This window comes from Prionailurus viverrinus, chromosome C1 (genome assembly GCF_022837055.1).
Source record: "Prionailurus viverrinus isolate Anna chromosome C1, UM_Priviv_1.0, whole genome shotgun sequence".
Taxonomy (NCBI): domain Eukaryota; kingdom Metazoa; phylum Chordata; class Mammalia; order Carnivora; family Felidae; genus Prionailurus; species Prionailurus viverrinus.
Window position 1 is genome coordinate 75673843 of NC_062568.1, and position 25490 is coordinate 75699332.

A 25490-nucleotide genomic window follows, 5' to 3' on the forward strand; every position below is an offset into this window, starting at 1 on the left:
AGGTCTCATAAGGTCAAAATCAAGGTGTTGGCAGAACTGAGTTCATGTTCTGAGACAAGGGAGGAGAATCTACTTCCAACTTATTCTTGTTGGCAGAATTACATTTCCTGCAGCTATTGGACTAAGGTCCCCATGTCCTTGCTGATTTCTAGTTGGGAACTATTCACAGCATCTAGAGGCTGCGGTCAGGTCCTTTCCATGAGGCCCCTTCTGTCTTCAAGCCAAGAACCTTGTTTCAACCCCTTCTTCTGCCAGAAATCTGATTTCCGTCTCCACTGCTCACTAGAGAAAACCATCTGCTTTTAAAGGGCTCATGTGATTAGGTCAGGCTCACCTAAATGAATTTCCCTTTTCATTAACCAAAATCAACTGACTATAAACTTAATTACATCTGCAAAAGTCCCTTTTGCCATTGTATTAGAGTTCTCTAGAGAAACAGAACCAGTGGGTTATTGAATCTAAACATAGGCCAAAGCTTCTTGGTCCACTCCATCTAGCTCAAATGAGGTCAGGAACAAAATGGTCAGGCCTTAATGGCAGGGGAATAGCAGAGTGCAGAAAGGGTTAACCAAAGGTGAACTGAATCAAATTGAGGATATGGCTTTGCTCCAGCTCAGTTTAGTTTGACTTTGAAAAAAATCTAAATCCTCATCCACTTACTCTAAATGCCAAAAAGAGAAAAAGGCTTAAATTATCTGGAAAATGAAATAAAGCAAAAAATAATCACACTTCAGCCTCTATTCCTTTATACACAATGCCTGTAACTCAATTAAAACATATGGAAACATTCAAGGAATCAGGAAAATATGACCCATAATCAAAAGAAAAAGTAGTCAGCAAGAGCAGACCCACAAACACTTGGAGCCCCAGAAAAAAATTCATATAAAGAATATTTCAATAAGTAATGAGCAGAAGTTCTCTAGTTCTTAAAAGTCCATTGAATGCTTTCATAGCCTGAACTCCCATACCACATCACACCACACGTACACATGTACACACACAGGTATGTAATTATCAATTTGCTGAAATCCAAAACAAAAGAGAAAAATATTAAAATCAGCAAGAGAATAAAAACACATTAATACTTATTTTGCTTAGCATAATACACTCTAATTCCATCCATGTTGTTGCCAATGGCAGGATTTCATTCTTTTTGATGAATGCATAATATTTCATTATATACATATACCATATCTTCCTTATCCATTCATCAGTGGACTCACTCAATGGAAATTACAGATAAAAAAATCAATTGTTATTTCTAGGTATGAAACATTAGTCAAGAAAATAGCTTTCATTTTTTTATTAAAAATTTTTTTAATGTTTATTTATTTTTGAGAGACAGAGAGTATGAGTGAGGGAGGGGCAGAGAGAGGGACACACAGAATCCGAAGCAGGCTCCAGGCTCTGAGCTGTCAGCACAGAGCCTGTCACGGGGCTCAAACTCACGGGCCGTGAGATCATGACCTGAGCTGAAGTTGGAGGCTTGACCGACCGAGCCACCCAGGCGTCCCAGGAAAATAACTTTTATTAATGACAAGTAGTACTTATTTGAAAGTCAATGATACTTATTGGAGAAAATCATCTCATATTGGTAAATTCAACTCAGTGGAATGTCTTTTCTTCTTGGTCAATGGATTGTCTCATCAAGGACTATGTTTGTTTGGAAAATATGGCAAAAACTGAGCAGGCACTGGAAAATTGAAGTGTGTGTAAGTGTGTGTGTGTGTGTGTGTGTGTGTGTGTGTGTGTGTGTGTCTGTGTTTGTGTATGTATGTATATTTGTAGGAATGTCATGGGTTAGAAATGTGAATACCTTATTTGGAATAAATTTAATATAAGAAGGATTATAGTAGTATCCTAAAATATTGATATTAAAAGATCTTTTTTGTACTAGGTTTATAAAACATTGGAATTTTATAGTAATTTCTAGGCTTTCTATATTACTGTTTACTCGTTGTCAGCTCACTTTTTACTAAAATATGGGGAAACAATATGGAGGTTCCTCAAAATGTTAAAAATAGAACCAGCCTACAACCTAGAAATTGCACTACTGGGTATTTACCCAAATGATACAAAAATACTGATTTGAAGGGATACATGCACACCAGTCTTTATAGCAGTATTATCAACAATAGCCAAATCATGGAAAGAGCCCAAATGTCCATTGACTGATGAATGGATAAAAAATATGTGATATATATACATATATATGTATATAATGGAATATTACTCAGCCATCAAAAAGAGAATAAAATCTTGCCATTTGCAATAATGTGGATGAAGCTAAAGTGTGTTCTACTAAGCGAAACAAGTCAGAGAAAGACAAATACCCTATGATTTCACTCATATATGGAATTTAAGAAACAAACAGATGAACATAGGGGAAGGAAAAAAAAGATGGAAGCAAACCATAAGAGACTCTTAACTATAGAGGACAAACTGAGGGTTGCTGGAGGGGAGTTAGCGGGGGATTAATTAAATGGGTGATGGGCATTAAGGAGTGCACTTGTGAGGAGCACTGGGTGTTATATGTGACAACACTAAATTCTACTCCTGAAACCAATATTATGCTATATGTTAACTAAGTAGAATTTAAATAAAAACTTTTTTAAAAAAGCGTGGGGTGCCTGGGTGGCTCAGGCAGTTAAGCTTTGGACTCTTGAGTATGGCTCAGGTCATGACCTCGTGGTTTGTCAGATCAAGCCCCATGTCAGTCTCTGGTCTGATGGCGTGAAGCCTGCTTGGGATTCTCTTTCTCCCTCTCCATCTGCCCCTTCCCCACTTATGCTCTCTCTCTCAAAATAAATAAACTTTTTTTTTAAATAAAGGGCATACATTTTCTAATTATAAAAAATAAGAACTATGAAATCAAATTATAAAACAAAAACAAAAGATAAAATACGATAACACTTAAAATAACAAAAAACAAGGTCTCTATGAAGGACTGGAGAATTTTAAGGACTGCAAAGAACTTGAATTAAATACACTATGACCTTTGGAAAAAAAGAGAGAGAGAGAGAACTTATTTTTTACAGAAGTTTTAAATTCATAGAAAAATTGAGCAGAAAGTATAGAGTTCTCATATACTCCCTACACATGCATAGTCTCTCCCATTATCAACATCTCCCACAGGAGTGGTACATTTTGTTACAACTGATGAATCTACATTAACACATCATTGTCACCCAAAGTTCATGGTTCATACGTTAGGATCTGTTCTTGGTGTAGTAAATTTTATGGATTTGGACAAATATATTATAACATGTATCCACCATTATAGTATCAGAGTATTTTTAATGCCATAAAATTTCTCTGTGCTCTGCCTGTCAGTCTCTCTCCCTCAAACCCCTGGAACCACTCATCTTTTTACTGTCTCCATAGTTTAGCCTTTTTCAGGATGTCACATAGTTGGCATCACACAGTATGTAACCTTTTCAGATTGGTGTTTTTCACTTAATAATATGCATTTAAGATTCTTCCGTATATTTTCAAGTTTCAATAGCTCATTTCACATTGAATAATATTTCATTGTCTGGATGTACTACAGTTTTTTCACCTGTTGAAGGACATCTTGGTTGCTTCCAACTTTTGGCAATTATGAATAAAGATGTTATAAACATCTATGTGCATGTTTTTGTTTGAATGTAAGTTCTCCACTTCTTTGGGTAAATACCAAGGAGTATGATTGCTGGATTGTATGGGCAGAGTATGTTTAGTTTTGTAAGAAACTGCCAAATTATTTTCCAAAGTGGCTATAAATGAGAATTTCTGTTGCACAACATCCTCACCAGAATTTGGTATTGTCAGTGTTCTGGATTTTGGTCATTCTAACAGATGTAAAAATTATCTCATTGTTGTTTTAATTTGCATTTCCCTGATGACCTATGTTGTGGAATATGTTTTCATATGCTTATTTTCCACCTGTATGTCTTCTTGGGTGAAGTATCTGTTAAGGTTTTTAGCCCATTTATAATCAGATTGGTGATTTTCTTATCGTTGAGTTTTAAAGAATTCTTTCTATATTATGGAAAACAGTCCTTTATTAGATACGTATTTTGCAAATATTTTCTCTCAATCTTTGGCTTGTGTTTTAATTATGCCTGTGTTTTTCACAGAGAATAAATTTTTAATTTTAATAAAGTTTAGCTCATCAATTCTTTTGTTCATGGATTGTATCTTTATTTATATATATATATAAGTCGTTGTCAAACCCAAAGTTATCTAGATTTTTCTCCTAGCTTATATTCTAGGCATTTTATAGTTTTGTGTTATATTTAGGTAAGTGATCCACTTTGAGCTAATTTTGGTTAAAAGTGTATGGTCTATTTCTGGTTCATTTTTTTTTTTTTTTGCATGTTCATGTCTATTTGTTTCAGCACCACTTGTTGAAAAGATTATCTTTGCTCCATTTTGTCTTTGCTCCATTGTCAAAGATAAGTTTACTGTCTTTGTGTAAATCATCCGTTCTGTTCCTTTCATCTATTTGTCTATTCTTTCACTGTTACCATTTTGTATTGATTATTATAACTTTATACTAAGTCTTGAAGCCAGGTAGTGTTAGTTCTCCAACTTTGTTCTTTTCCTTCAATAATGTATTGGCTAGTCTGGATCTTTTGCCCCTCCACATAAACTTTGGAATGAATTTCTTAAAAAAAATTTTTTTTAATGTTTGTTTATTTTTTAGAGAGATAGAGACAGAGTTTGAGTTGGGGAGGGGCAGAGAGAGAGGGAGACACAGAATCCGAAGCAGGCTCGGAGCTGTTAGCGCAGAGCCCAATGCAGGGCTCAAACCCATGAACTGTGACCTGAGCCGAAGTCAGATGCTTAACTGACTGAGCCACCCACACGCCCCTAGAATAAGTTTCTCAATGTCCACAAAATAACTTGTTGGGATTTTGATTGAGATTGCATTGACTTTATAGATCAATTTGGGGAGAACTGACATCTGGACAAATTAAGTATTTCTATCCGTGAACATTTATTTAATTCTTCATTGATTTCATCTATCAGAGTTTTGTAGATAGATAGATCTTCCTCATATAGATCTTATATTTTGTGAGATTTATACCTAAGTATTTTATTTTTTGGTTGCTAATGTGAATTCTTAAATTTTAAATTTCACTTGTTCATTGCTGGTATATAGGATAGCAATTGATTTTTATATATTAACTTTGTATCCTGCAACTGTGCTATAATTTCTTATTAGTTCCAAGAGATTTTTTTGTTGTTGTTGATTCTTTTGGATTTTCTGCTTAGACAATCATGTCATTTGTGAACAAAGAAATTTTATTTCTTCTTTCCCAATCTGTATGCCTTTTATTTCCTTTTCTTGTCTTATTTTATTAGCTAGGACTTCCAACAAAATGTTGAAAAGTAGTGCTAACAGAGAACATTCCTGCATTCTTCTTCCTGTCTTAGAGGGAAAACTTCTAGGTTCTCATCATTAAGTACAATGTTAGCTGCAGTTGTTTTGTAGACATTCTTTATCAAGTTGATGAAATTTCTATTCTAGCATCCCAAGTGTTTTTATTATGAATGGATGTTGGATTTTTTCATATGCATTTTCTGCATTTGTTGATACAATAATGTGATTTTTCTTATTTAGCCTGTTGAGATAATGGATTACATTAATTGATTTTTGAGCATTGTACCAATCTGCATAGCTGAGATAAATCTCACTTGGTCATGGTGTATAATTCTTTTTATACCTTGTTGAATTCAGTTTTATATATATATATATATATATATATATATATATATATATATATATTGAGGATTTTGCTTGTATTTTCATAAGAGATATTGGTCTGTAGTTTTCTTGTAATTTCTTTGTCTGGTTTTGATATTAAGGTAATCTGCCTCCACAGAATGAGTTAGGAAACATTCCTTCTGCTTCCAACTTTTCAAAGAGATCGTAGAGAATAGATAGAATTTCTTCCTTAAATGTTTGGTAGAATTCGCTTGTGATACCATTTGGATTGGGTGATTTTTGTTTTGGAAAGATACTATCAATTGAATTTCCTTAATAAATATAGGCCTGCCCAGATTATCTATTTTTTCTTGTGTGAGTTTTGACAGATTTTGTTTTCCAAGGAATTAACCCATTTCACCTAGGCTATCAGATTTGTGGGTAAATAATTATTCAGAGTTGCATGTTTCTCTTTAGATAATGATTATTTGCATCTCTATTCCAGTAACATTTATGATTAACTGTTCATAATCTTGAGTAGCAGCATTAGGAGTTGAGTGTCTGTATGCCAAACTTTCTATTCAGAAAGAATAGCTAGGAGGGGTTTCATGAGTCAGGATGGCATATCACCATGTATTTTTAAAAGTTTTTATTTTATTATTTTGAGATAGAGAGAGGGAGAGAGCATGTATACACATGCAAACACACACGTGTGAGGGGAGGGGCAGAGAGGGAGAGAGAGAATCCCAAGCAGGCTGTGCACTGTCAGCACAGAGCCAGATGTGGGGCTCAAACTCACAAATCGTGAAATATTGACCTGAGCCAAAATCAAGAATTAGACGCTTAACTGACTGAGCCACCCAGGAGCCCCATAGCACCATGAATTTGTAATCTCCACAGATATTTACCTTACTATTAGGTGTGCTCACTTATTTGTTCACTCACACATTTGAGTTTTAAGTAAGCATCTTGGAAAGACCAACCTCTATTGTAAGGTTCAGGAACTCTATGGTAGCTACCACTGAGTTGGCATAGTTTATTAAATATAGGTTATTCACTTGAGAAAATTAATATTTTTACCCTTTGGCCAAAACATACATTTGTAGCTTTCAAGCAGGCTTGGTGTGATCTTGCCAGGATATCATGTGTTGTCTTATTTAAAAAGCACCAAGAAATGGAAATGTTCTGATGCCAGACTACTGTATGATTGTCTTATTTGAGCCATAGGTCAAAGCCCACACACATATAGGTGGAGGAGGAATTTTTCCTAAAGGGAATGGAAAGTTGTTAGTCTGGCATCAGGAAATAAAGACCTCCATGCTGTCCATGCATGGGGGTAGGGGTAATAGAAGTGGTAAGCTGCCCCCTAGCATATGATTCTAGGCTGGAAGCAAAAGAAAAACTGACCAAGAAGTGTCCCTAGAATGGATCTGAGTCTAACAGGACTTTTAGGCTAGTTTGTTATCCTTGAAGTTTTCATAAGTTCTTGTTGAAAGATATAGCCCAGTCTCTCCTATGGTAGCATATTTAGAGAAGTAGATAATAGGATTGCATTGTTTTTTCTTTTATCTATTTTCAATATTGCCCACTAGTTATGCCCATTAAGTGTCATGGAGCCCAGCAGAGAGCCCCCAAGTATCACCTGAGGCAAAGAGCTGACAAGTTAAGAAGGCTGGTTGGAAAAATCTGATGGACTAATGAGAGACAGGACAGTGCCTTAAAACCTCTAATAGATAGCTGGGGAAAATGTCAAAAGGAGCTAATTTCAGGCAAAAATGCAGACGTGCGGCATATAATTTGGATTAGACATGCAAATACAGAAACTCAAGGACTTACCAAAATAGTACCATTGGCACCCAGAACAACATTTGGATGGGTTGAGTTAGGAGATGAACAAGTCTGCATATAACACTTTCTGGTATTTCACTTCTGCTGTCGTTTTTCTTCTTTTCCTAAAGTATTATAATTTTTAAAAATATGATCATTTGCTTTGTCCCCAATTCATCAAAATAAGGATTTTTTAGAGAGGAAAGAAACACAAAATAAAGGAACTTAATTGTGATCAGTCTTTATTTCCTAACATATGCCCAGTACTGTCCTACACATTCAGTAAGTGCTGGCGACAGAGATTACTATAGTATGGCATAGTCCTTAAGGGCCTGGCCTCAATAATCAGCCTAATTGGGTTGAAATCCAGGTCCCACCTGTATTAACCAATGTTAATTATGATATAAACTATGCTACATGTAAGTTTCATTTGAGGCAGACATGACTCCTTGCAACTAGATGCTGATATCCTGTGACTAATTTTAGCTGATAGGATATAAGCAGGGGTAATATGTTTCACTTCTAAGTTGGGGTAGTTGTATGTCTCATGTGCCTTCCTCATGTTCTGTACCTCTCAACTCCATCTCTACCTGCTGGTTGGATAGCAGTAGTGTGATAGTGAAGGTACAGAATAGCAGAGCCCCAAAAAGGAGGCGGTCTGGACCCCCGAAACAGCACTTAAAAGAATGCTGCCCAGGAGAGCCCCTTAGTCTGTGTATGAGAACTATACTTTGTAAGGGAAATAAATGTACTTTCATTGTAGGAAGCCACTGAAGTGTTGAGATTGTTTTTACATTAATTAATGCTGATTACCCTAAGACATGATCTTGGGCAAACTCCTTAACCTCTCCAAACTTCACTTTTCCCATCTGTAAAATGGAGATAAAATGAACACCTATCTCATAGTGTTACCACAAATTTTAAAAAGGGTAAAACAAAAATTGTTTTCATTTCAATAATTCTGTAAAACAGTAAATTTTATGTTCAATTTTATAAACTAGGAAGCCAAGGCATAGAAATAATAGGCAGGTTGTATCAGCCAAGATTCTCTTGTTGCTTGCTTAAGCAAACAGAATATTTTGATCTTTTTACTAGGAATTTTGATGGGTGAATCTGGCTTTTTGGTACACACGGATTCAAAATTAAAGCACTGTTAGAAGAGCTCTCTATGTATCTCTCTACATATAGACCCTCAGCTTTACTTTCTTTTGGTGGCTTAACTCTCATGTATACTCTGCCTTCGTGGAAAACATGGCCACCATCAACTTAGCAGTTACATCAAACGTGAAGAATATTCTTGGCCTTGTCTGGCTCACTCCCATTCTTAGACATGTTACTGTTACTAATTTGCAGGGAATGGCTTATAGGTATTGAGCATCCCGGTCTTGAACTCAATCTGACAGGGAAGGTTGAACTAAAAATTGTACCGTCGCACCCAGACTGCATGCTGTCAGGGTGGGAGGACTCTCCAAAAGAAAATGAAGGCACTGTGACCCAAAGACAAGGTGTGCAGGCAGAGCGACAGATAGTTACCGTAAAAGTTGTCAGGGTCTACATCTCATAGCAAGGACTTCAAACTAGGCCTATGCGATTCTGAGACCAAGATGCCACAGACAGACATTTTTGGTTGGTGACAGACTTAAGTTCATGATTTGTGAATATCTAGAGTTTGTCTCCCAGTAGGAATCTAACAGTTAGGTTGAAAGGATAGGGGTGACATGCAGTCAGATGGTTGACTGCATTTTAGGTGTTCAAATTGTTGTTTTTCCTAACAGAGTAGGTGTTTCTTCCTAACTGTGCTCAAACTATAATCAGGGGTACCTGGGTGGCTCAGTCCGTTTAAGCACCTGACTCTTGATTACAGCTCAGGTCACGATCTCACAGTTTCGTGCATTCAAGCCCCGCCTTGGGCTCTGTGCTGACTGCGTGGAGCTTTCTTGGAGTTCTCTCTCTCTCTCTGCCCCTACCCCACTCATGCTCTCTCTGTCTCTCTCAAAATTAAAAAAAAAAATCTGTAAAACTACGATCATAATTAGTATTGATTTATTCATTGCCCTTTACTGTATATGAAGTGTGGAATACAATTTACACGTATTAGTTTCCTAAGATTCAGCCATCATCTTTAAGCACAGAAGATTAGTTTAACACCTTTGGCATGTATTCCAAGGAACAGAATATACTCTAATTAGAGCTGCAAAAGCTATTACCTTGATTACCAGATATACTAATTATCTTGTCAGTCATTGATCTTATAATTATACGGGAGGATGCTGTTATTTTCGAATGATCTGGACTAAATTCTGCCCTTGAGTTCAGGGGCCTTAATTGAGTCCCAGCCCAGTAGATGTTTACCTTATCCTTGTATACACAGTAATTAGCTGCAATTCTTTATCCTACAGGCTTTAAAATGAAATACTTTACAGTTATACCAAAAAGGTTCAAATCACATAATCCCACCACCCTAACATAATTATTTAAATTGAAATCCATAAGTGATGAGAAAAAGATTTATATTCAGTCCCTGATTAATTAAATTACCTTAATTTTAATCAGTATACATTATGTGTAGATTTTTCTTAATGTCTGTCACAATTTGTTCCAAGTGTTGTATATTGTTGATTGAAATGATAATAATCTTTATTTTCCCTTGTACGGGCTAAATAAAGAAGTATATTTAACTCTATTTTGCTGTGTATTTGCTTTTAGAACATCACATGTGCAATCACTTTCTGTGGGTAAAGATTTTAACATTTTACCATATGCAGCTTCAAGGTAGCAGTTAGATCTTTTTCATCTTTGCAACATTCACAGGCCTTAGGGCTGTACTTCACATTATTAGGTGCAACGCATATCTCCTACCTCTTCATAAAGCAGGAGTGATGACTGGACCCTTAGAGACAAGCTACTGCAATGGCACACCTAATCTTCTTATTCCTCAGTCATCTTCCCTGCGCTCCTTTCTCCGGCCTACTGGCTTTCTGGTCACTATCAGTAAGCGGCCTGTTGCAGGAAGACCTCTTGTTCAAGTCGTTTTTTATGTTGAGCTGAAAATCCGATTTGCTACAACTTTTACCTGTTGGACTAATGAACCTAATATAACCCCAGTGGAAGGACACAGTTCAAGTCTAAATCCTCTTCATACTACATTGTTGGTGTAGAAAGGTCATGAATGTGCTTGTATTAGATTTTTAAAAATGTGATATTATGAACAAGCCTGAGATGAGGGTTCAGTGATCTGGACTGAAGCCCTGCCTCTGCCACTTCCCCCCTGGGGTGGTTAACAGACCATTTAGACATTTTTAGCCTCAATTTCCTTATCTGGATATTAAAGCAGTATGTCTTTTTTTTTTATCTTCTAGAGGTTTATTTTAACTCATGTTTATGGTTGTATAATTTTCATGCTGAAAATTTCACCCTCGAAAAGTAGAGTTTATCAAATTTTGACAACTGTAGAACCATGTAACTGCCACCACAATCAATATATCATCTCAAAAAGTTCTCGTGTCCTTTGAAATCAATTCCCTCTACCAGCCTCAAGCCCATAGAAAAATGACTAGTTCTAGGGAAGGGACATTTTGGGGGGTGTGTGCCATAAAATAAGAAAGTTCTCAGAAAAATAAGGATATGTCAAAAGGGCACAGGAGCCAGCATGGAGTGGCTCACTAAGGCCAAATCTGGGACCAATTTGTCATCTAAATGATGATAGGGAAGCATTATAAACCATTGAATAAAATAAAATTTGTGATTCCCACAAAGAAACACATACATACATACATACATACATACATACATACTTACTTACTAAGGAAAAGCTCTTTTAACAGTAGAAAGCCAGCCAACAAGTGGGATATAGGAGCCCCTGGGTGGCTCAGTCAGTTAAGCATCTGACTCTTGGTTTTGGTTCAGGCCAAGATCTTGTGGTTTGTGAGTTCAAACCCCATGTGGGACTCTGTGGTGACAATGTGGAGCCTGCTTGAGATTCTCTCCCTCTCTCTGCCCCTCCCTTGCTCGCACACATTCTCTCTCTCAAAATAAATAAATATTAAAAAACATTACCATTTGGCAATCTTCATAATAATATTTGACTCAGTCAAAAATCAGTTGATACTAATTAGTGGTTTAAAGTGTGAAAAGTACCAGGATATTTACAGAGCCTCAACTTATGTTCCCACAAGATATTTATTAATTAAAAGACCAAATATAGTAACTTTACACTGGGGAAACTCAACAGATACTACCTGAGGCAAATGAGAAAAATTAACATCATCAGCAATGGGACAAATTGACATCATATGCCTCTTCCTTCGTGTGTTGTACCTAAAAGAACAAAACACTTTTATGATATTCTGGCCCCAAAATACATGTGTTGAATCTAATCATAGAGGACTATTAGATAAACCGAATTTGAGGGGCATTCGACAAAATTGTGAGACTATACTTTTTTAAAATATCCCTGAAATGAAAGAAATATTACAACTGAATATAATATATAAACTGGGATTTTTCTTTTGCTGCAGGCAACATTGTTGAGATAACTGGTAGAACTGAATGAGTTCTATAGATTATATGATAGTATTTTATTGATGTCAATATCTTTACATTGATAATTGTACTGTGACTATGTAAGACAATAGTCTTGTTTTAGGATATACACAGTGAAATATTTAGGGGTATATACAATATCTTGTCTGCAACTTACCTTTAAGCAGTTCTAATACACCTATTAAGAGTCGGGACGATAAGGTAGATATGGTAAAATGTTAATATTTAGACAATTTGGATGAAGGGTACATAAGAATTTTAACTCTAGCTACTATTCTTGCAACCTTTCTGTAAGCCTGAATTTAGATAAAAAATGAACAAAGAAAAATTGTTTTCTGTCTAAAAGAATCTGGGAAACGCCTCTATTCTCTACATACGAAAGTAACAACAAAGAAAATACTCATGCTTTCTATTTATGCTTATGAAATAATAAAACACGTATATTATCAATATCCAATTAATGCAAAGTGGTATTTTAAAAAATAATCTCATTATAAAAGAATATTCATGTTATGTCTTTGCCACTTTTAATAGCATCATTAAGGAAAGACTGTATTTATTGCTTAATATATTTTCTATTTTCTTGACTCACATTTATTGTTTCATTTTATTCACACCTTTCAGTGATAGATATTGACATTGGGTCAAAAATCTATGGGTTTTTCTCTGAAAACTCTGGACTGTATTTTGAAAAATATATCAATTTAAGCACCAAGGAGGCAAATGGATTGCTTAGTTGTTAAATAATCTTAATGAGATGTCAACAGCAGAAAAATATTCTCAGTCCTCAGCAAGGTCTTCAGGTAATGAAACATTGATTTTTTTTTTAAACTCTACAGCCATTTTGCTTACTGTATGGGAAGTAAATGAAAAATAGTTATTTGTTTCCAAGAGCACAATACATTTTAGATGCTTAATTTAATATTTAAAATTATTTCTAATATCTGTACCTTCATTAACTATATTTTTAGTTTACACCATTGCCTTTTTGATTAAACATCCTGAGTTCATTCTCAAAGCAAGTCTCAGACTAAGATCCTGTCTTAAATCATTAGGGAGATTATGCTTGTGGGGAAGCATCTATATTTTAGTTAGAAAATGCTTTAGGAAACCAATAAACATGATGTAAGAATGTATTGTACAAACTCATTTATTTTTCTTTCATGCACAACTGAAATTACTTTGATATGTGGATCAAAAGTTTATAGTATTCGCGAGAACTATTCAGCACCCCAGATCTCTTGTTTACCCCACTTGAATTTCTTAGCCTCTGTTCTAAGCATTAAAACAAAACAAAATAAAAAATATCCATTATTTAGTAATTTGGAAGGATAGTAGTTGTCTATTGACTTTCTTGTCTATGTTGTTCAATAAGAATCACACATCTTATTTTTAGGCAATAGCATTGTGTCTAAGTGAGAGATGCATATTAGCTAAAACGGGTATTTTCAGAATGGTAAGGAGCCTCTGGTCTCTAGAGAAACGTTTCCAGAGTATAAACTTTGGAACTACTACATCAGCAGGGATGGGAAGCCATATTTTTCTCAGCAAACTCAACAAATGTGGACCATTTTCACCTACTCTCATTTCCAAATAGAAGCATTTTCCTCTGTATTTGAGGATGATAAGCACAGTAAAATATGGCAGTGTTTTGTTTGTTTGGTTTGGGGTTTTGCCTTGTTTTGGACTCCAGGAGAAATCCCACATATATATTTTTAGCTAGTCTTGTTCCTCATTTTCACAATGAAAGGCCAATGAACCAGCTAGCTGTTGTTGAATGAGAACCTACTTCAAAATGCAGTGGCTTTAAACAAGAATCATTATCACCCCTGTGTCTCTAGGACTTTGGGAGTTTGGCTGATATAGGCTGGGTTTGGCTGGGCAACTCAGCTTCAGATTGCAGAAGCAGAGCCTGCGACCCCACTCTCACAGTTTCTCTGTGGGTCAATGGGGGAGGTTCTGGTCTTACCACCTGTCACTCATCTTCCTTATGTGGGCTAGCCAGAGCAAGCTCTTCTTATGGCAATGAAAAAAGTTGTAAAGAATGACTGGAAAATTGTTTTTACTCATATCACATTGGCTAAAATAAGTCACATGGTCAAGGTCAAGGGGCAGAATTGCAAAATCACACGATAAACAGCATGGATACTGGAGGGATGAAGAATTGGAATAATAATGCAACCTATACTAACATGAAGAGATATCTGATACGCTGCTTTAGAAACTATTCCTGTTGCACATATTATTTCCTATCAGTGCTTTTTGATCATGAAAAAGGAGTTGCCTCACCAAGTTACAATTATGTCACCTTAAGAGAAAGATAAGCTTTTGTCTTATTTTAGGACTGTTAGGTATATCAGATTATTACTTCATATTTGACATTGATTTGATGGCCACATTTTATGAGAGATTCAGTTTTAATACTTTTCAGAAGAAAGGATTTTATAATTCATTTGGAGCAAAGAATATCAAGAAATGGTGAATTGGCAGGAAAACCATCAGCTCTGTATTATAGAGGTGGTAGGCAACATGAGCTTCTAAAGAAGCTTTGTCTCCTTACATTTAGAACTCACACAGCCTGGTTCTTATGATAAGAACTGTCCTCTGTTACCATGGGAGAGAGGAATATTCACTCCAGGGGAAACAGAAGGACAATGACAAAGTGAAATAGCTTCAGAGGGCAATAATTCTGATGGGTTGTTATATATACAGAGAGAATAAAACCATTCTTTCGGGATTTAGTGACGATTTTAAAATTTAAATATATTGCAAAATAATTTAAGAGTGATAAACATCCCCTTTCTTGTTTGATAAAATGTTGTAAGTGCCTGAGATGGTTTTGAATTATCAGCAAATCTTTCTAAATTCTTTTTATTGCTGAGGGTTTTTAATGCTTCAGATGTCTGAATATGAACAGAATGCTTATGAGCCTGTTATAAACACCTGAAGATAGAGCGTTTACAGTGACAACACCTAAGGAATCTTAACAAAGGGGCTAATATCCTGCAATGACAAACAGCATCCATTTCCAGCAGTGGTGCCATAGTGATAGCATGAGTTCACAGGATCTGACTGGGGTAACTGCTAACGTGTCATCTGTCAAATCTGAGTCACAGTTACAGTTATTCACAAGACATTGATTTTTCTCCTGTTGACAGAAGCATTTATCATTTTTCTCCCAGGATGGATCTGATTTAAGCATATACATTATATTCTTGATTATGCTGGAAATCAAGATCCTTGTGACCTGGGATCTACTCTTTACTTTCCCAGCATCTACCTATGTGGCCTGTGGCAAGCCCAGTTTTCAGTTCCTTATCTAGCTAAGGAGGGGATGGGAAAAGATCATTTTTTAGATCACTTTCAGCTGTAATGTTTCTCTAAATCTGTGCGGGCTCAGTGTTCATGGAGGACTCCCTTTGACCTACATGGGAAATCTTCCCTAGACCCTAAGTGCTTCCTCAAGTAATATGTAAATTGTGACAGAACTATGATCTATAAATGGGTTCTAGTGTCATGGAAATCCTATCGAGTTAATGTTTCAAACATTTGGGAAAAACATGAACTATATTTCTGATAATGAGAAAAATACAAGGAATAGTCTTGTGGTCTTTGAACTCTAGTTTAATAATGCAGAACACCCTCTGTAGTAACTGATCACAAGGGGAAGGACTGAAGAGTCACTGAATTTCAGGATCAACTGAATCACTCCTCATTTTGGGGGGATGACAAAGGTAGTAGCTATGTTCTGTGACTTTATTTGCTAAAATGGAGGAGAATGTATTTTGTGTAACTGGTGTTCAGGGCTGGCACATGGGGATGTGCAGGTGGTATACCACAACATTCCCAGAGGCTGCAGTTCTCTAACCTGTGACATGAATGCCCTTTTGTTGTGTGTTCTGTTGAACTGAATGTGGAGGCCCTGCTGGGTAATAGCTGGAAATGGCATTTCTGTGTGCTTGACCTCACCAGACTCTATCCAAATAGGTGAAAGCAGAGCTGGCTTCATGACCAGGTAACACGTAATTGCAGAGGCCCCTGACTTAGAAGGGCTCCATAGTTGGTTTGATGCTCTTTTGTCACCATCTTGAAATCTAGAAAAAGTTTTAAACAAAGAGCACCATATTTTCATTTTGTACTTGGTATAAAAAATTGTGTAGCTGGTACCGAATGGTTGTAGGAGTGGGTTAAGACTGTAATAGCAGAATACAATTAGTAGCAGCAGAATACAATTTAAGGCTGTAAAGAGGAAAAAATAATTGCTTTTCAACCTCTGCCATCCAAAGTAGAATTTTTCCACTGAGGCAATTGGCTCGAAAGCCAGGCTTTTTTGAGATAGTAAAATATTTTTCTAGTTTCCTTTAGTATGTCATAGATTAAATAGGCAGGATTCAGATTATAGAATCTCTTATAAATATAGAGGATATGCCCATTTCACATATGAGCCATGTCACAAACGTTAATTGTCAATGTTTACAATTATTTTATTTTATGTTTTAGTGTAAGTGGTAACTTACCTGGACCAGAGAATACCTTGTGTTTGCCTTTGTCACAAATTTACATATAGATTTATACTCTTGCAACTGGGCTCAGCTGAATTAATCCACAGATGTGAAACCCAATAAAAAATTTTCCTATATGATTCTTTGTATTCAAAAAATATAAGTACTGTAAATGTATTTTTTAAATGTTTATTTATTTTGAGAAACAGAGAGAGAGAAAGAGAGAGAGAGAGAGAGAGAGAGAGAGAGAAAGAGAGAGAGAGAGAGAGAGAATGAGCCAGGGAGGGGCAGAGAGAGGGAGAGAGAAAAATCCCAAGAAGTTTCCATGCTGTCAGTGCAGAGCCTGACACGGGCTCAATCCCACAAACCATGAGATCATAACCTGATCTGAAATCAAGGGTCAGATGCTAACCGACTCAGCACCCAGGTGCCTCTGTAACTGTATTTTTTACATGTGTACAAAGAAACTAAAATCCATTTTCATTGTTGGCATGAAAATTTTCTTTCTTTTGTTTTTTACCCAAAATGACTTGAAAGTGAAGTACTTAGGTTGATCATATTGAGTTGTGTAATAATATATTAACATGGCCAGCTCAAATAATTATGGTCCAAAGTGAAATTTTAATCTGCATTATTCACTTACCTTAATGACCCAACTCACAAGAAATTCAAATACTAAGACATTTTTAAAAAATGGCCAAAACTAGTCATATTTCTAAAAAGGATTTGGCTGTGATTGCAATATTTGAATCATTCCAGTTGGTAACTAAGTAGCCGGTCTTCCATATTTAGAGCAAAGGAGTGAGGGAGGGATGAAGGGAGGAACACTGGGAGGGAGGGAGATTGGTGATGATAAAATTAAATATGTTGTTGGCCCTATAGCTGTCAGTGATATTCCAGTCCTTGTGGGCTAGATCAACATTTCTGAACCTCTGCACAATTGACATATTGACAGTGAAACTGGACAATTCTTTGTTGAGAGGGAGTGTCCTCTGCATTATAGGATATTTAGCAGCATCCTAGCTTCTACCCACTGGATGCCAATGGTATATCTTCTCTTCCTTCACTTGTGATAACCAGATATAAGTCTGGGCATTGCCTAATCACCTTCAGTTAGGAACCAATGGGCGAGATTTGACTAAAGATATATTTGAGACGACTGCTTTTCTTTAATTAAAGTCCAAAAGCAGGTCAAGTAGTTGTCTTGGTTTCTTTCTCATAATCTCGTATCTTGATATTATACTTAAAATGTTGAGGAGGTAGCCCAAAGAAAAATAAATACATTTCCCTAAGACTTAGAACAGCTGATTAGCGCTGACTAATGATATATAAAATTGCTGAATCACTATATCATACACCTGAAACTAATATAACACTGTATGTTAACTATACTGGAATTAAAATTAAAAACAGGGACGCCTGGGTGGCTCAGTTGGTTGAGCGGCCGACTTCAGCTCAGTTCATGATCTCACCATTCCCAAGTTGGAGCCCTGCGACAGGCTCTGGGCTGACAGCTCAGAGCCAGGAGACTGTTTCAGATTCTTCCTCTTGGTCTCTCACTCTCTGCCCCTCCCCCACTTATGCTCTTTCTCTCTCAAAAATAAGTAAAACATTAAAAATAAAATTAAAAAACTTAATTTAAGAAACCCAGCTGAACTCGACTGGCTATCCCAGTCTGGGCTTTCCCAGAATACGTGTGTGTGTGTGTGTGTGTGTGTGTGTGTGGGCGCGCGCGCGGGCGCGCTTGTTGTAGGGAGGGTAAGAAATGACTCAAAGCTGCAGGCAGTCCCCGTCTACCTATTCCTACTTTATTTACACGGGAACAAGTGACCATATAAATGACCATGATCTTGAAGAGCACTCTGACCCAAAATGCACTGACTTAATACCATATTAACATAAGTTTTCAGCTTTGTTAGTGATTAAAAAGATCAATTTCCTAGGGTTTTGGTTCTGCCCACATTGCCATCCTTTCTTTGCAGAATGCTTGGTTCATAATGTTTGGAAACATGTGAGTACTCAACAGACCTTGGGGTTCCTGAGAACTTGAAGATATAGCCTAAAAAAAAGTGAATCTTTCTTTCCCTAAGTCTTAGAACAGCCACAATCAATACTAACTGTGCTTAGTTACCTGGAAAATTTGAATTTTCTGCTCCACTTTAATTCATTCAAAGTCTAACAATTAGTTTGCTTTTTGATTGGTAGCATTACTATTAATTTTTAAGGCCTGTAATTATTTACTATTGATTCTATGCTTCTCTGACATTGGGAAAATATACAGACCATGTCATATTAAAAAAAAAAAAAACCTTCTGGCCAATAAAGAGAAGAGAGGAGGCATTGTGTATATCCCTTTAATGTCATAGGGAGTTCTAGAAAAATAACATTTTTCAGTGGTTTAATCTAGGAGTCGAAAGTGATTGTATACCACTTTATGAAGGAAGAATACATATCTTCAATTGCTTAACCATTTGTTGTGAAATATTTGACTAACTGCTTGATGGATAAAAATACTGTCAAAATAGATATTGCAGGGTAATGCAGCATAATTACTCAAATATTCCAGAAACAGATGAAAGCTTGCTATGTAACAGCACATGCTATTAAGTTTCTGTTTTTTCTTATTTTATTTTCTTTGTGGGATATATTATTTTTAAATAAGGGTTTACTATCTAGAGGCTTGCCTAAATTTGCTTCAAAACCTAGAATAAGCCTCCTTGTATGTGAAAGTTACTTTTCCATTTTACATATAAGGAAAGAAAATGCAAACAGGCAAGTGGAGAGATTTGCCTACATTTGTAGAGTGAGCTAGCGAGCTCTGTACCAGGCTGATGGCACCTTTCATGACCATTCTCCATGTTTAATCTCATCACTTTGGCCCATGCCCTTATGGAAGCAACACAAGACGAGGGCATGTAAGAGTTCTACCCCTCTCCACTTGCTGAAACGCTGAGGTATTCCTCACATTTTACACTCCGTATTTGATCATACTGCCTACAATTAGGGTCATAGAAGAAACAACAGAATGCTAAGAGACTAAAAGTAACTAAGTTTGGCTGAAAGATAACAAAATTTTTATTTTGATAAAAAAATGAAAACTGTCACCCTAGGTGGTTTTCAGGTTGTGTCTTCACATGTTGTGTTCAGGTTGTGTTCGAACAAAGGAAATAAACATTGTGAATTAGAAATCCACAGTTCTACCCTATGACCCAGCAATAGCACTGCTAGGAATTTACCCAAGGGATACAGAAGTGCTGATGCATAGGGGCACTTGTACCCCAATGTTTATAGCAGCACTTTCAACAATAGCCAAATTATGGAAAGAGGCTGAATGTCCATCAACTGATGAATGGATAAAGAAATTGTGGTTCATATACACAATGGAATACTATTTGGCAATGAGAAAGAATGAAATAAGGCCTTTTGTAACAACGTGGATGGAACTGGAGAGTGTTATGCTAAGTGAAATAAGTCACACAGAGAAAGACAGATACCATATGTTTTCAGTCTTATGTGGATCCTGAGAAACTTAACAGAAGACCATGGGGGAGGGGAAGGAAAAAAAAAAGTTAGAGAGGGAGGGAGCCAAATCATAAGTGACTCTTAAAAACTGAGAATAAACTCAGGGTTGATGGGGGGCGGGAGGGAGGGGAAAGTGGGTGATGGGCATTGAGGAGGGCACCTGTTGGGATGAGCATGGGTGTTGTATGGAAACCAATTTGACAATAAATTTCATATTAAAAAAATTAAAACATACATCCAAACAAAAACTTGTCCATGAATATTCATAGCAACATTATTCATAGTAGTCAAAAGTGAACTACTCAGATGTCCATCAGCTTATGAGTGGGTAAATAAAATCTGAAAAAAAAAAAAGAAATCCACAGTTATTTTACCTATTCTGGTTTTAATAAACTATGTGGTCCTAGGAAAACATTTATTATGGAGTGGTCTTTATTCTTCAGCCCTGTTTCTTCTGGAAAAAAATCCTAAAGCATATCATGGTTACTATCAGAATGTTCATAAGTGATCGTCTCTAGTGCTGGTGGGTCTGTGGGAAAAGGTCCAACTGTTGGTTGGACCACAAACAACCTTCTTAGAAAGTTATCTGACAGAATTAATTAAACTTTAAAATATATGCCCATCTGAACAGCAATTCCACTTCTAACCACTTATTTACTAGATATAAAAATACCAAAGGAACATGTATAAGAAATTAATAACATGGTTTTTGGCAATGAAGAATTGGAGGCTGCCTCAATTATTCTCAATAACTGGATAATTAAACAAATTAGGCAGTTCATATTTTGAATACTATGCATATTTTGAAGGGGATAGATACAGATTTATATAAATTGACTTGGAAAGATATCTATGATGCATTTATAAAGTGAAAAAACAATTTATAAAATACAATATAGTATCATCCCATTTGATATTAAATCCTTATATTTATGTATGTTTTATATTTGTGATTAAATAAGGAAAAAATGAATAAATACCTCCTAAATTAACAATAGATAAATCAAAGAAAAATTATCTTTTCTCAAGATGTATTAGTACTCTTTGTATATTTGCAAGAAGTATATTACCTTAAAATTGTTTTTAATGTTTATTTATTTTTGAGAGAGACAGACAGAACATGAGTGCGAGAGGAGCAGAGAGAGAGGAAGACACAGAATCCAAAGCAGGCTCCAGGCTCCGAGCTGTTAGCACAGAGCCCGGTGCAGGGCTGGAAATCATGAACCGTGAGATCATGACCTGAGCTAAAGTCAGACACTTAACTGACTGAGCCACCCAGGCACCCCAATAAGCATGTTACTTTCAATGAGCAATATTTTATCCAGCATTTTATTACAAAAAGTTTCAAACATAGAGCAAAGCTGAAGTAATTTGACATTATGGAACCATATGCAAATCTCTTGGAATCTATCCTGTTTATATTTGCTATACTTACTTTATCATATATCTATCATTTGTCTGTTCTTCAATCCATTCCTCATTTTTATTTTCTTGATAGATTTTGAAGTAAATTGCACACATTAGTCTATTTTCTCCTAAATTCTTCACCTTATATAATAATGGTATTTTGATTTAAATTTAAATACATTTTAAAGAAATTTGCCATGGAGCTCTGTTGTGGCTTCACTCACTAGGCATCTTGGATCCCTCCTCCCTGCCCCTGACATAACATCCTCCTGGGGGTCTACAAAATAAACGTCAATTAGGTATTGAGGTTTGAGAGTAGGATGTTAGAAATATTAGAAAAATGAATACTCTTTCCTATGCTCTTTGGGGATCCATAGACTGTCACATCTCTTAGTAAATGTTCTTTGGAACTCAAGGTAAATTATATATGCATCATGAAAATGTAAGCCAGACATGTTCAAGGAGATTTCAGGCTTTTGGTGACATAGAAAGTGTATTGCTCATGAAACAAACCAGACATAGAAAGACAAACACTGCACAGTATCATTTATATGTGGAATCTAAAAATAAAAAAGTGAAGCTCAGAGAAACAGAGATTAGAAAAGTGGTTTCCAGAGGCTCAGGGTGGTGAAATAGGGAGAAGTTGGTAAAAGGGTACAAACTTTCAGCTATAAGATGAATAAAGTCTGAAGATCTAATGTAAGCACATAGTGACTATAGTTGATAACACTGTATTGGATAATTGCAATTTGCTAAAAGGGTAGTACTTAAGTGTTCTTTCACACACACATTATATAGAGATACACACACACACACACACACATATGATAGGTACGTTAATTAACATAGATGGGGGAATCCTTTCACAATGTATATGTATATCAGATCACCACAACGTACATTTAAACATCTTACAATTTTACATTTCAATTATACCTGAATAAAGCTAAAATTAAAAAAGAAAAGAGTGTATTGCTTAGAATTCACTTGCCAAAGATAGAATCCATTCTATCTGAACAGAAAAGGAGTTATTATGTGGTACCATGTGACTTACAGAACCACTATATGGGCTGAAGAAAAACCCTATGTTGAGATCAGGAAGCATTTCCAAATCCATGTGACAGAATCAGGCCAGGAGGCATGTTGCTTCTGCCATGATCGGAAACTTCATTATACAATCAGAAATATGTTATTGTGATCATTGGTTCCAGAATGATACCTTAGTTTTTGCTAGAAATCTACCAAAGGAGGAAACTACCAGTGGAATCAGGAAATCATTGCTGTAGTTGCCTGTTCCAGAATTAGCCTGCCTTTGTCATACTCTATGTCAGCAACACAGAAAGATCTTTTCCTGAAATGAATCAGTATCCAGAGTGAGATAATAATCTGAAACCTTACTGTAAGGGACTGTAGGAAATGTTTTATGAAAAATATCATTCTTGGGGCGCCTGGGTGGCACAGTCGGTTAAGCGTCCGACTTCAGCCAGGTCACGATCTCGCGGTCCGGGAGTTCGAGCCCCGCGTCAGGCTCTGGGCTGATGGCTCAGAGCCTGGAGCCTGTTTCCGATTCTGTGTCTCCCTCTCTCTCTTCCCCTCCCCCATTCATGCTCTGTCTCTCTCTGTCCCAAAAATAAATAAAAAACGTTGAAAAAAAATTTTTTAAAGAAAAATATCATTCTTGACAAAAATAATTTTCTCCTTGAGTGCATGGCTAGACTATGTTTTTCTTTCTTTTTTTTTTTAATTTTAAAGTTTTTTTATTTGAGAGAGAGAGAGAGAGAGCATATGAGTGGGGGAGATGGCCAGAAGGAGAGAGAGAGAGAATCCATGCTGAGCATGAGCCCAAGGTGGGACTTGATGCCACAACCCTAGGATCATGACCTAAGCCAAAATCAAGAGCTGGGTGCTCAAATGACTGAGCCACCCAGGCACCCCTAGACTGTTTTTCAATCTCCCCACCAGTTATATGTGGCTGTGTGCCTAGGTTCCTTTTTTTATGTTTATTTATTTTGAGAGAGTGCATGTGTATACACATGTGACTGGGGTAGGAGCAGAGACAAGGGGAGAGAAAGAATCCCAAGCAGGCTCCCTGCTGTCAGCACTGAGCCCAACAGGGAGCTTGATCTCTCTAAGTGTGAGATCATGAGCTGAGCCAAAACCAAGAGTTGGAGGCTTAACTGACTGAGCCATCCAGGTGCCCCTGTATGTCTATGTTCTTGCCTAGAGAATATAAGTGGAGATAACATACACCTTAAGACAATGGTAATACCTTGTCCACATTTTTTCTCTTCATTGTTGGCTGGAAACTGACACACCTTTGACTATGCAGGTGACAATGCCAGAGGGTGTGGAGTTACATCACTACCCTGGGTTCCTGGATGATTTTGTGGAGAAAAGTCCATTTAACCACTTTGGATGATTACACCAGCGAGAAAAAAACTTGAATCTTCTTTAAGTCCCTGGAGTATCGTTTGGTCTTTCAATTGTAACAGTCCAGTCTTACCCTACATAATGCATGTGGATTTTAGCTTCTTAGCTTCTGTACCTGGAAATGTTGATTGGGCTCAATGTTGAATAAGCCAGTTCACAGTGCCCTCCAAAACAGGACTCCTCTCCCTTCAAAATACACCCTGACTCTTCTTTTCTCTCTCTCCTGTCTCTCATCACACATAATCACAGACACACACACACACACACACACACACACACACACACACACATACACACACACACACACACACACAATCTATCTTGTTCATTGTTGAATAGTTAGTGCCTAACACAGGACCTGGTATATCCTAGATGTTCTACAAATATTTGTTTGATGAATAAATAAAAAATCTTAACAATTTGAGAAATCATATGGGTCCAGTTTAAAATATTGCCTTTGATATACAGTGGGAAGTGTGATTTGAAGCTTGGAAAGGATTTCAGCATATAGAGATGGGGTAAAGGGCATCTGGGTAGCACAGAAGTATGCCTGGAGTATGGCAGCACAGAGGGGTGAGGGGAACAGTGAGCTTGCCATTGTGTCTGATGGGAAGGCTGGAGAGAAGGGGCTTGGAATTGAGGTTAGATTCTGATTGGGTAAATTCTTGAATGCTATGCTTGGGTAATAGTAATTCTGTAAGCCAAGAAAATATCAAAGGTTTGTTTTGTCTCTGTTTTTGATTTTTGCTTTATTACCATATTGATACACTTGGCTCTGTCTTTTAGAAAACGAAGTGCTGGGAGTATGGAAGAGAAGATTGGAGGTGAGAGAGACAGAGGCTGTTTTAATTGCCAGGGAAGGAACCATAGATATTTAAATTAGGCAGAGGTGAAGGATAGATTTGAGGGATACTTTGGAGATAAAATTAAAAGGACAGGATGACTTCTTAGACAATGAAGAGAGCGAATCTCTTGCTTCTAGATTGAGATGACAATACGGTTTTGACATAAGACAGGAAATATAAGCAAGGAGGTAAAATGGGGGGATGAATTAAAACTTATCTTTCATACTGTTACGTCACATTTTCGGTAATGGGAATATTAAGTAGCTAGATGGAAATAAGGGTTTAGAAGTCAAGAGGCAGATTAGGATACCTTTGACTTGGAAGCCATGGGCAGGAGACATTAGTGTTTCTCAAGATGTGATCTGAGAACTTCTGCATGAGAAATACTTGTCTCAGGGTGCTTGTACAAATGAAGATTCCTGGGTCTTACCACAGAATACTTGATCACATTCTCTGGAGGATGGGGTCCTGGATCTGTTTTCTAGAAATATTCTTGGGTTATTTTAATGCATTACAATTTTTGAGAGCCATGGATAAGGACGACAACTGAAGCCTAATGGTATATAAGATTATCTGGGAGAAAGTGAAGAGTGAAGAAGGAGTATGGGGCAGGACATGGATGAGAATGGTACTAGATTACAGAAACTGCAGAGTTAAAAATTCTGTTCAAAGAGGAGAAATGAGATTCTTGAAAGCATGAGAAGTAGCAGTGGGAAAAGAAAT